This window comes from Papio anubis, chromosome 6 (genome assembly GCF_008728515.1).
Source record: "Papio anubis isolate 15944 chromosome 6, Panubis1.0, whole genome shotgun sequence".
Lineage (NCBI taxonomy): Eukaryota > Metazoa > Chordata > Mammalia > Primates > Cercopithecidae > Papio > Papio anubis.
In genome coordinates, this window is record NC_044981.1 from 137,207,234 (window position 1) to 137,219,616 (window position 12,383).

The 12,383-nt window shown below is 39.0% G+C and overlaps 1 protein-coding gene across 8 annotated transcripts in view; it reads right to left on the reverse strand.

Annotated features, from left to right (window-relative positions):
• Positions 1–12,383, reverse strand: part of NCOA7 (nuclear receptor coactivator 7) — a 155,674-nt gene that overhangs the window by 88,492 nt on the left and 54,799 nt on the right. The window contains exon 2 of one of the 8 annotated variants that reach the window (XM_009206162.4): positions 292–407. The exons of the other annotated variants lie outside the window; for them this stretch is intronic. The gene's annotated coding sequence lies outside the window, so the exon portion shown is untranslated. The remainder of the gene's footprint in view (positions 1–291; positions 408–12,383) is intronic. 8 annotated transcript variants of the gene reach the window in all.

Sequence of the window (12,383 nt, forward strand, 5' to 3'; positions counted from 1 at the left end):
CATTTAAATATTAGGAATTTTACTGCTTATCAACCAAGAATAAGCTGACAAACACTGCAACTGAGAAGTTAATCAAATTCGACAAAGAGAAATGTAAACAAAGTATCTGGAAGTTGTTTATTCTCTTTTGCTTTACAATGACATTATGCACGTAGCTTATTTAACATAGTTAAACTGACCGGATGTATTAATTCCCTACGACTGCTGTACCAAATTACCACACATTTGGTAACTTAACACACATCTATTTTCTTATAGTTCTGGAGGTCAGAAGTCTAAAATCAGACTCACCAGGCTGAAATCAAGGTGTCCACAGGGCCATCCTCCCCATCAGAGGTTCTTTCCTTGCTTTTCCCAACTTCTAGAGGTATATTCCTGGTAGCCTCTTCGTCCATTTTCAAAGCCACCTGCATGGCACACTGTTTTATCTGCAGTCAAACCTCCCTCTTATATGCACATTTAGTATTGCATATAGGACCCATCCAGATAATCCAAGTTAATGTTCCTATCTCAAGGCCCTTAATCACATCTGCAAGATCTCTTTTGCCATAAAAGGTAACATTCTCAAGTACCAGGGATTAGGAACTGGCTATCTTTGGGGGTCACTATTCAGCCTACCACACTGGCTAACTTAACTTTTATGTTACAAATAATTGTAAACTGAGCATCATATCTTAGTGTGTTAGTGTCTATGTCTAAATCACTACTATGGCTATTCGATGTATTGTCTATGATACTTGAAAAAATTCACTGCTGGCAGTGAGTAGCAATAAACATATTTCTAAAGCAAAAGCAAAAGGTGTATTCAAGACTACCCTGAAATCTGCAATGAGAATATTACAGATGTGAATTTTTTAATTTATGTTGGGTGACTTCAAAACAGTCTCTTGGAAGTGGGGCATTGGAAGGAAATTTTTAACAGGTAGGATTTCTAAAGAGTTAAGTCTCATTTTCATATCTAATTACTTAGATCTACATTGAATCAGTTAATCAATGTTTATAATCCCTTACACAAAGCTGTTTATAATCCCCTACAAAGCCAAGAAAGTCTTCTAAAATATTTTTTTTTTATTTTGCTAGAACTCCTTAATAAAGGAAACCTTTTTAAATTATTTTTTTAGAAATGCTTTTTACTCAAAACGAACTGTATTCTGACTACTCAATGAATCTTATAGAAAGCAGCATTGGCATATATTTTCGTGACACATATATTTTGCTGCAACAGCAATATATTGCAGTGACATAATTCCAGAAGAACAGCAAACAGTTGTTTTCTTGAGGACATTTTAGTCAAACACAAAGCATACTATCTTGAAAAATCTCAAGCAAGCAAACTCAATGATGCCAGTGATTTCGTCATCCAATTTTAACCGACTTTCCTGTCAACTGCTTTAACTGTAGAAATACTGAAGGAAATAAGAGCTAAAATACAGAATCCTGAAACTAATCAGTTTAGTATATAAATTAATGTTCTACTGAAAGCCTCGTAAGGGAAACATAGTTTATGATCAGCAGAAATGGCCTGATGACAGAAAACAATTATAAGTAGCATAAAATTGCAATATGTTCTAGCTTAACTTCTCTCTCAACTTTAAAAAATATACTCTATTAATCTGAAATTGCTTTTGAACAACTTTAGACATACATATACTTACCCTTTTATGATAATATACTTTCATTGTCATAAACTAGACATGACCTCATAAATCATTCTGTCATTATAGGTAGTTTCAGAAATAATCATATAATATCAGGTATGAAATTTTAAAACTTATTTTGGCAGATGCTCTCAATGTAGTTGGTTTACATCCAACATGTCTATTCAACATCTTAGAGGTATTTTTTTCCAATTGCTACATGCTGGCTACTGCTTGGGAAGTGACATTGCTTAAAAACAGAATTCCTGGGCTGGTAGACTGGTAGTACCTACTCTGAATTTTTTTCCTTCTGAAGTTAGTGCAGAACTCTGAGTCTCGATAATTCATTCACATGTAAAGGTAAACCCAAAATAGATTTTGAAGAAAAATCTTGGACAATGACCATCCAATCACAAGACGGTCTTGGTCACGCTCTTAAAAAAAACCCAACAATGGCCACCTCTCAAGTTACCAGTTTGATTTTAGCCAACCACAGGAACACCTGTGGTATAACAAAAAATAAATAAATATAACCATGTCTTGCTAAACAACAGGGATACGTTCTGAGAAATGTGGCATGAGGTGATTTTTGTCATTATACAAACATTATAGAATATACTTACTACAAACCCACATAGAATAGCCTATGACACACCTAGGCTATATGGTAGAACCCATTGCTACTAGTTTACAAAACTGTACAGCATGTTACTGTAATGAATACTGTAGGCAGTTGTAACCAGTAAGTATTTATGTATCTAAACAGGTGTAAAAACATAAAAGGTAAAATAAAAATATGGTATTTAAAAAATGGTAGCCAGGCATGATGGCTCAAGCCTATAATCCTAGCACTTTGGGAGGCCAAAGCAGAAGAACTGCTTGAGTCCAGGAGTTCAAGACCAGCCTAAGCAACACTGCAAGACCCTGTCTCTACAATTTTTTTTTTTTTTTAAATTTAGCCAGGCAAGGTGGCATCCTGAGTAGTTCCAGCTACTCAGAAGGCTGAGGTGGGAGGACCACCCGAGCCTGGGGGGCTGAGGCTGCAGTGAGCTATGATCATGCCACTGCACTTCATTCTAGGCAACAGAGCAAGACCCTGTCTCAAAAAGAAAAGAAAAAATGATACAGCTGTATAGGGTCCTTACCATGTATGGAAGCTGCTCTTGGGGAGTCAGAGAGTGAGTGGTGAGTAAATGTGCTTACTGTGCTCTACTGCTTCTAAATGCCGTATACTTAGGCTGCACTAAATTTATATATTTTTTTTCTTCATTCAATAATAAACTACCTTAGCTTACTATAACTTTTTTACTTTATCAATTTTTAAATAACTTTTTGATATTTAGCTAAAAATACAAACACATTGTACAGCTGTACAAAAATATTTTCTTTCTTTATATGCTTATTCTATAAGCTTTTTTTCTATTTCTAAAATTTTTAACCCTTTTGTTTTACTTTTTAAACTTTTTAAACTTAGTTTAAAAACTAAGACGTAAACACACAGGGTCTACACAGGGTCAGGAACATCAGCGACATTGTCTTCCACCTCCACATCCTGTCCCACTGGAAGTTCTCAGGGGCAATAACACGCATGGAATGATCCTCTCCTGTAATAACAATGCCTTTTTCTGGAACACCTCCTAAAAGACTTGCCTGAGGCTGTTCTGTTTAGCTTTTTTTTTTTTTTTAAATAATCAGAAAACACTCTAAAATAATAATAGCTAGTGTAGTAAATACATAAACCAGTAACACAGTCATTTATCATCATTATCAAGTATTAGGCACTGTACATAATTGTATGTGCTATGCTTTTCCACAGCTGGCAGCACAGTGGGTTTGTTTACACCAGCATCACCAAGTAATGTGTTGCACTATGACGGCGACAATGTTACTGGATGATAGAATTTGTTAGCCCCATCATAATCTTATGGACCCACCACCATAAATGAGGCCAGTGGCTTACGTGGAACATGACTGTATTTGGTCTTTGTCCCCAGGTTCCTGGTATAGATTTCCTAAAACACTGGAATCTCCTGAGTGAAGAAGAGTGTCTTTTGTATTCTAATGAGATGACTCAAAGTTGCAGAGGGAGGGAGGAGCCCAGAGAGCTTCTGGATGGAGGCTAGTCACCAGAAAGATCCAGCCAGGGTTAAAAGATTGGAATTTTTGGCCCTACCCCACAATCCACTTCTCAAGAGGGGAGGGGACAGCAGATAGAGTTAAATCACTAAGGGCTAGGCCTGGCGCAGTGGCTGACACCTGTAATCCCAGCACTTTGTGAGGCTGAGGTTGGACTGATCACTGAAGTCAGGAGTTCGAGGCCAGCCTAGCCAAAATGGGGAAACCTCATTTCTACTAAAAATACAAAAATTAGCCAGGCGTGGTGGCATGCACCTGTAGTCCCAGCTACTTGGGAGGCTGAGGCAGGAGAATTGCCTGAACCCGGGAGGTGGAGGTTGCAGTGAGCTGAGATTGCTCCACTATACTCTAGCCTGGGTGACAGAGTGAGACTGTCTCAAAATCAAACAAAGAAAAATCACCAAGGGCTAATGATTTAATCAATCATGCATAGGTAATGAACCTCCAGGAAAATCCCTTAAATGTTGAAGTTCTGAAAGTTTGCACGGTGATGAACACATTAAGCCACTGCGAAGGTGGCACACCTGGAGAGGGCATTGAAGCTTGTTGGCACCACCCCTGAATCCCCAAGCCTACCATCCCTGAGTCCCCCATACCTTGCCCTCTGCCTCTCTTCCATTGGGCTGTTCCTGAGTTATATCCTTTATAATAAACTGGTTAAGTGTAAGAAAAGTGTTTTCCTGAGTCCCCTGTGCAGTTCTAGTGAACTCTCAAACCTGAAGAAGGCGGTCAGGGGAAACCTCAAATTTGCAGTCAAGGTGGACAAAAGCACAGGTGGTCCGGGGACCTGGGACTTACAACAGAACCCTTAAATCTGTGGAGTCTGAGGCTGACTCTGAGAAGTTAGTGTCAAAACTGAATGGAACTGTTGGACACTCAGCTGGTGTTGGAGAACCAGAGAACACCAAACTCTAGTGAAGAAAATAAAAGCATTTCACTCCAGAACATGCTTCTTTGACATGTTTTGAGATGGCTGTTCTGAGGGCTTGCAAACAGAAGTACCCCTGCAAAGCTGTTTTTCATGGGGGAGTTTTGCATCAGTCCAGCCAGGTCTTCCCTTGTCCTGATCTAGGAAAGATTTAACTGAGAGTCTGACACCTTCAAAGATCTGAAAGAAGCATTTACCACCTATCCTCTCTGACGGCTGCTACCTATCAGGTTTCATCTATATAACAAGACCCCTTCACAAGCCAGGCCTCCTCTTCTTTCCCTCCCCATAATCTGTCTTGCCACTGTAATCTGATTTTTGGCCATGCTCTGAGCCCCCATTCTTTCTGTGACCTCAAGATGGCATAGAAGCTTCTGTACCCCATTGCAGGATTGGGTAAACACTTTGTGGTCTCCCAAACATTTAGGTTTTCCTCATGCACGTTAAAAAACAATTGTATGCTTCTTTCTTATTAACCTGCCTTTCATGAGTTCATTTTTCAGTGAAGCTTCAAAGGGCGAAGGGGACGTTTTTCCTTAGTCACTAGAGAATTAAGGACTAGGAAGGGCTTTGTTATCAGAGGGACTGGCTTGTGCTCTACTCATTAACAGGAAGAAATATGGGAAGGAGTTCCTTTTTATCACTAACCATGAAGTAGTTCTGCAACAGCCATACAACTAATAGCAGCATGCAATTTACTGTCCCATTTTTCATGCCAATTTATATGTTCCCTGGTCTGGACTTTCCATTTTTAAATAGTATATTGTAATTTCTTTAATAAGTGCAATGAAGGGAAAATATAATAGCATATGGATGATCTCAGCCTCCTTACTCATGCTGCCTCCTGATGGAATTCTGGGTTGGTCTGTTTCCTTTTCCTGGTTCTGAGCTTATGAACACAGGTGTGGGAAATGAATTAGGGGGAGAAGTGGAATAGGAAATAGAGTGAGAGAAGAAATAGAAGAAAATAAACCTAGAAGGAAAGAAGGGGAAAAGGTAAGGACATGAGGAGATACACTGGCTGGATATGGGAAGGGTTTCAAAAAGGAGAAAGTTTGGGGAAGCAGCTGAGAGACATGTAAAAGGTCAGAGAGATGAGAAAGAGGATTTTAAAGTTTTATCAAATATAAGGCATTTATTACCCCCTTGGATGTTTTCTGAAAGGTGAAGTAAATATTTGAGTTATTTTCAATTATTTTCTCTGATACACTTATTTCTTTGAATGTGACTTAACGCTGGGATTGGACCAAGGCATGGCTGGTTATACACGGGTGACACGCGTGTACTTTTCCAAAGATGCCTTAAAGGTGGAGCATGTATGAATGAATGAATGAATGAGAAACAAACTTCAATCCGGGAAAGATGAAGCAGGCTAATTATAAGTTATATGTGTCAAATTTCACAAACTGATACAAACCTTGAATCAGACCATGTAACATAGACTTTTAGGCTAATTTCTCAAGCGAAGTCACTTCACACACATACAATGAGAGAAATCAAACTTCGCTCAACATTAATCTAATTTAAAGAATAATGTAAGGTATTTTGTGGGGAGATAACTAGCCCAAGACCTAACAATTCCCCACTACTTGAACACTTTGCCCCAAATGGCTGGAATTTCCTATCATAAACTTTTCTTCATATGTAATATGTCACTCGGCACACACAGGTGCAACCAACTTCCTAATATGAAATTAAGTAATCAACCATCTTCTCCAGCAGCAGACTTTACCAAGGAAGTTTTGCTTTGATTTTATTACATGTTCTTTTTGATTTTTAAATAGTTGTTGATAAAAGGCAAGATAATTTCTCATAGATGTGTACTTGTTTATATAGTTTTAAATGTTCTGCTCCCAGGCATTCCTTTTAATTTCAATACACTTTAAAAAACTCTCTTGAACATTTGTAATGTTGGAATAATAGTCATCCACATTTCCTGTGGATTTCCACACTCCTGCATTAAGCCATAAGAAAACTCAGCTGGACTTTATTTTGGCTGAGTTAAAGGCGGTTTTGAAGAAAACCAAAATGGAATGATAACAATATTTTATCAGATGGGGGGAAATAAATATATTTTTAACTATTACTGAGACTCTGCAGGGAGTGTATCAGCTACAGTTCAAACAAAAGCCCAATAAAGGAAAATGTCATTGCTGTTTGTATGGATTAGACCAAAGAATCTTTAATCTTTAATCATCTCCATCAAAAGGTCCCTTAAAAAGAGGGGCTCAATATTTTAACACATGTATACATTACAACTTCACAATGGCATCAGCAAAAATGAAAATTCATATTTATCAACCATTATGTCCCTGGCATGACAACCATACATTTTTTAAAGTGCTCTTTATCCATAAATTAATTTTTCTATATTCAGATATTGTTTTAGTGGAGTTGTGGTATTAAACACTAAATTGAGTTTTCTGAATTCTACATAAAGCTGTCACAATATTAAACATTCTAAAACAGCTTAAGGTGAAAATATAATTACCTAAACTAATGAAAGAATTTGAACCTTTTCCATTTTGTTTCCAAGAAGCATAAATCATAGAATCTCAAGTAGGAAAGTTCTTTAACGGTTATCTTATCAAATCATCCAATCAATGATGGAATTAACTATGATATTTACAGCAATATGCACAGTATCTAAAAACTCACTGAGACTCAAAGCATGTCATTCTTTTTAAAAGCTTTAACTCCAGTTCCTAGTACACTGCCTGACATACTAGCGAAAACTGCAGTAGATTTCAATGGCCTGCCTACAATCTATTCCTTATTCTGCAATACCAGATCTGGGTAGGACTCACCCTAGCTCCAGAAAGGAGTTTGTCCAATCAAAGCGCTGAGTCTCTGCCTCTGCAGCTGCCCAGCAGCAGCCACTACTCCAAAACCCAGCACCTGCTCTAAGTTGGTCCAATCCCTGTGAGTCTCAGGACTTGTGAGACCTAATACCAAGCATTTGCTTTGCCTGCTGTTGCATAATGAAGATTCTGACTTAGCAGCATGTATCAAGAAAAGCCTGAAAAAGGAAGCTAAAAGAAAGGAAGGATTTAGATACAGATAAACTAAGTCATAATGGTATTATTTCAGTCCCAAACCCAGGCATTCCTGATGTCAAGTCTTATCTGGGACTTTTTACTTATGTGAACCAGAAGTCTCCATATTCCTTTTTTTTTTCTCCTAAGGTAGTCTGATCTGTTTTCTGTTACTTGACCCTAGAAAGGGGAAAGAGCTTCCTGACTATTACGGAAATTTGCATAAGCAAGGTTGCTCCATACGAACAACCCCCAAATGTGGATTGGCTGAGCTGGGTTTGGATGATACTTGGAAACTTAGCAGTCTTTATCACATGAAAATAACATGGATGGCTGTGTATCTTAAGATTAGATTGTGTGCCTATCAAGCCTGCATTATTGGGGAACTTAGGAAATTTTAAAGATTCTGGAATAAGTGTTCTACCTCTTTTAGCCTGAGAAAAAAAAAGAACTTTTACCTGGGAAATACACATCCTTTTAAATTATCAGGCTGGAGAGGCACTAAAATGAGACTGCAATCACATCTTACTTCCCGCTGGAGCTATGTATTCACCTCCAGAACCAGCTTGCTATTGCCACAAGCAGCTATAAATTAATCTAATAATGCCACACCAGACACTATAACTTAATGCATAGCCAGTCACTAATCAATGCTATGTCTGTAAGCCAACAAGAATTCCTGGCACATCACTTTATATCAGCCCACTTCCTATCTCCTTTTTGCCTTTAAAAATCCACTTGTAACTGCTGCTAATCAGAGTGCATATTCAGGGCATCTTCAGTCTATGCTCCTGGGCTACAATCCTCAAGTTTGGCTCAAATAAACTCTACTTGCATTAAATTTGCCTCAGTTTCTTCCTTTTAGGTCAGCAAGACATCAGTGAGGTCTTAAAAGAAAAAGACAAGCTTGAGATATCACTGGTCTGCTGAAAGCAGAGTGAGATGAAAGTACAACTCTGTTAAGAGAAAACCTTTGTCTGTGGCTTGCAGCAGCTGAGAGTCTGGTGACCTTGGTTAAATAACAACCTCTTAAGACCTCAGTAGCTCACCTCTACCAAGAAGTTAGCTTAGGTTGTTTTTAAGATATTTTCCATCCCTAAATCTCTATAAAAATAAACAACTAAGTAAATAAATGGATCTAGATCATATGGAGATTATTTGATGAACAAAAATCTTCAGTTTTTTAATCAAACTTTAAAGAATTTTCTTTTATCTACAAGGGATTAATTACACTATGTTCACATGTATTTAATAAGTATTATTTACATTTTAAAGTCACTTTAGTTTTCTCTAGTGATGATTTCAGACACACAAATGTATCATGAGAGTTTTTTTTATGGTTAAAACCAAACATTTGTTTTTATTAAAACAAAAACAAAAATAAATAAGCCGCCCACATATTTCTGTTAATACTCTTCCACTGTGTATGAAAGTACATCTTATTTTTAAAGATTATTTGTCACATCTTAATAATCCTACCTACCAAATGTTTTTGCAGGCATTATGATTTTTAAAAAATAATAAAAGTTTTGCAGTTTAACATGACAATTTTTAAAAATTTTATTATTATTTCTCAGAGGAAACAACACTGTAGAACCAACAAAAAGGGAGGAAGAGACAAAGGGAAGAAGGGTCTTACTTAAGCTAGTGTTAACTTTAAAATTTCTCTGCAGTTAGAAGTTAGGGGCAAAACTGAGTTTTGGAGGAGTGAGAGGAGGGCAGGGGTATGTCTTAAAGCTGCATCGGCTAAGCAACCTGACTCCTTTTATTAGAACTACATGTTTGTTTGGGGTGGCCTGTGGAACGTGCTGATGGCAATGGCACAGGGGAATGGAGAGAGAGGCCACAGCCTCCAAAGCACCTCTTGCTGCCACCCTGATTGAAAGGAGACATCAGCCTCATTTATTCCCCTCCCCTCCCCTCCCCCCCTCCTCCCTCCCCCCCCCCCCCCCTCCTCTTCCCTCCCCTCCCCTCTCCTCTCCTTTTGACAGAATCTTGCTCTGTTACCTACACTGGAGTGCAGTGGTGTGATCTCAGCTGACTGCAACTTCTGCCTGCTGGGTTCAAGCGATTCTCCTGCCTCAGCCTCCCGAGTAGCTGGGATTACAGGAACCTGTCACACCTGGCTAATTTTTGTATTTTTAGTAGAGACAGGGTTTCACCATGTGGCCAGGCTGGTCTCAAACTCCCGACTTCAAGTAATGCGCCTACCTCAGCCTCCCAAAGTCCTGGGATTACAGGTGTAAGCCACCAAGCCCAGCCAGCCCCATTATTTCCAAGAGTTTTAGTTGTCTGCCTACTCAACTGTTTTATGTGTGATCTTCATAATAAGCAAATTTATCTGTCCTGGTTTCCACTTTTTTCTTAATTTCTCATTTTCTCTTTGACGAGGTTAAACGATGCAAATCACTCACAGTTTATGACTTCAAATTCACAAATTTCTAGTGCCAATAGTTTCACTCTGCAGCAACACAAACTGGAGCAGAAGTTTTATTTTGAATATATGTTTCATTAAGCATAATGTCTGGAAGTTGAAAAATAACTTACCTAATATGCAAGAAAGAAAACTATTCTGAAGTTCCAGAGAGAAACTGAAACCAGTAACAGGATTTTGGTGGGCAGAACACACGGCAGGGGAGAAAGGAGATCTGGAGACCATGCCATGCTGTGACACAACAGTGGCGATGTCCCACAGACCTGAAATCCAGAGCAGCCGAGGCTGCAGAAAATAACAAGGTGGCTGAGAGATCCAGCGGTTCTACCCGTGTCCTGCCAAAGAATATCCACTTTGTAGCAGCACTTCCCCAGCAGGTAAGCTTGGTGCTGTGTTTCACTGTAACTGGCTGTGAATTTGGAACAGCCCACCAGCCAAAGCTGATATAAAACTGTGGTCTTTGAGCATCCTTGGTATGCTAGGCCCTTCAGGGCCTTCACTGCCCCAGGAAAACATGGAACTAGTTAAAACCAATCATTTGTGGCCTTCTGGACTCATTTCCTCTATCCAGGCTGCAAGCTCATTTCCCCTATCCAGGGTGCAAACTTCAATCTCTAAGTAGCATTACCAATGAACCTGTATGTGTCCTCTTGCCCAGCAAATAATAAAATAATTTACTGCTTGTTTTGTTAACCCTTTAAGTAGTTAAAAGAGAGTAAAGTATTTGCGGGCTCCCTAGCAGGGGAACAAAAGCAACCAAAATTTGAGCTGGGTAGGGTTAGGCAGGTTTAGCGTACAAAATGACAAAGTGGTAGAGAGCCTCCTAAAAATTATCATAACCATCACTCAAGAGGAAATTGTCCAGACACATGATCAAGAGATTGACTGTCGCAGAAGAAACCTGAAATGATTCCCTAGTGCCTTTGAAATTCTTGGTAGAAATCTTATAGATCTGGATCAATGATGTTTCTTCTTATTTTCTAGGTGAAGATTTTAACTGTCGATCAAAAGGAGGATACAGAAGTATACAGCAGATAACACTGTGAAAGAATTGACGCAAACAAGTCCGGCATGGTGGCTCACGCCTGTAATCCCAGCACTTTGGTAGGCCAAAGTGGGCAGATCATCTGAGGTCAGGAGTTCGAGACCAGCCTGGCTAACATAGCGAAACCACGTCCCTATTAAAAATACAAAAATTGGCAAGGAGTGGTGGCGCCCACCTGTAGTCCCAGCTACTGGGGGAGGCTGAGGCAGGAGAATTGTTTGAACCTGGGAGGCGGAGGTTGCAGTGAATCGAGATTGCACCATTGTATTCCAGCCTGGGCAATAGAGTGACACTCTGTGTCAAAAAAAAAAAAAAAAAAAAAAAAAAAAAAAAAAAAAAGAACTGACCCAAACAATGGACTTCTCTCAAAGATTATAAGGAATCTCTCTCAGTCTCCCAGTCACAGGCAAATCCCATGCACTAACATGGGCCCATGCATCTGCACACTGTCTCTTCTCTGCCTGAAACTCTCTTCCTTCCTCATAGCAAACTTTCACTCACATCTCAAGACAGCCAAGTCACCTCTTTTATGACATACAGCATCTTTTCAACAGTCATTTCTTCTGCTCTATACCCTTAGCACTTGGCAGTCACCTCGTTTCTAGTATTTATCCCATTGCTGCTACTATATAAGCATTTTGCTATTACATCAGATTGTGCATTCCTACAAATGTTTGCAAGGACATGGAATGTGTACGATCTCATGGCCAGAGACTATAAGAGAAATGGCTCACGAGGGATAATATGTTCTTCCAAAACAAATTCTGTCAACTCCACCACAAATGAGTCTGTGGAAGAACCAACGCTGAAAGCATTTCAAGAAACAAATAGAGCCCAATAAACTCAAGTTTCTAATGGGTAGGCATATAGGGGAGTGCGAGAAGGCACATAATAGAGCTCAAACAAAAGCAAAAAGCAAATGACAGAAGTCTATAGGAACAAGCATAGAAAGTGAAAGCTCAGCATGAGCAGAAGTTTGTAAACAATGCAAAGGAAAAGTAATGAGAAAATTATAAGGATGCCGAGAGGCTGAAGAGGCAAGAAGCAATAGGCCCACTGGGTGAAGTTAAGCTGTAAGAAAGAGAAAACAGGTCCAGTTCAATCCTATTTTCAGCTTTAGCAAAGAGAATAGGCAAAAAACTAAAAAGGATGACATATCTATGGCTAA